Raw genomic sequence first — 1,205 nt, 5'->3', positions numbered from 1 at the left:
GAATTTTCCTATTTTCCATGCCTCTTATAAGTGTAATCATGCTGTATTTTCTCTTGGTGACTAGCATTTCACTTAGCATAGTATTCTCAAGTTTTATTCATGTTGTCACATACTCCTTCCTTTCTATGGCTGACTGTATATACCCCGTTTTCTATATCCAGTCATGAATTGATAGTCAGGTACTGTTTTTGCATATTGGCTATTGAGAATAGTGCTGCAATGAACATGAGGGTGCAGTTATCTCCTCAAAATATTTATTTTAATTGCTTTTTGATAAATACCCAGAAGTGGAATCGCTGGGTTATAAGGCAGTTCCATTTTTAATTTTTTTTGAGGAACCTCCACACTGTTTCCCGTAGTGGCCGCACCATATTGCATTCACATCAGCAGTATGCATTTCTACACATTAACAACAAACCATGTACAAAATAAATTTAATCCCATTTTACAACAGCACCAAAAATAACAGAATACTTACAAAAAAAACCTAAGGAGGTGAAAGACTTGCATAATGAAAACTACAAAACATTGAAGAAATAAGTTAAAGAAGACACAAACAAATGGAAAGAATCTTGTTCATGGACTGGAAGACAATATTGTTAAAATTTCCATAATACCTAAAGTGATCTACAGAATCAGTGCAATCCCTATCAAAACCCCAATGGCATTCTTTTATAGAAATAGAAAGAAAACACAAAACTCTACAATTAATACAGAGGCACAGAAACCACAAATAGTCAAATCAATCTGAGAAGGTAAAGTAATATTGCTTGTCTTTCAAACATTTTTACATTTAATTTCAAGAACCAGTAAAAACCTTAACTACAGCCTGTCAACTGTGTATGCCTTAAACCTAAGAAATAATATCTACACTAATAAAAGAGAAAAATGGTAATTGGCATACGACACTACCCTTTTCATTGGCTAATCAGGGCTATATGCAAATTAACTGCCAACTAAGATTGGCAGTTAACTGCCAACAAGATGGTGGTTAATTTACATATGTAGGCACAATACAGGGAGGCAAAAGGGAAAGCAGGAAGAAGCCCCCTGCCACTGACAGTGATCGAAAGGAAACCCAGGGGGGAACTAAGAGCTGGGGGGCAGGCAAAGGCGGCCATGATCGGAGAATCAGGTGCCTTTTCCGCCCTGGCCAGTGATAGCAGGAAGTAGGGGTGGAGCCAGCGATGGGAGCTGGGCACGGT

The sequence above is a fragment of the Myotis davidii genome, unplaced genomic scaffold (genome assembly GCF_000327345.1).
Source record: "Myotis davidii unplaced genomic scaffold, ASM32734v1 scaffold71, whole genome shotgun sequence".
Taxonomy (NCBI): domain Eukaryota; kingdom Metazoa; phylum Chordata; class Mammalia; order Chiroptera; family Vespertilionidae; genus Myotis; species Myotis davidii.
Note: the sequence above shows the minus strand (reverse complement) of the source record.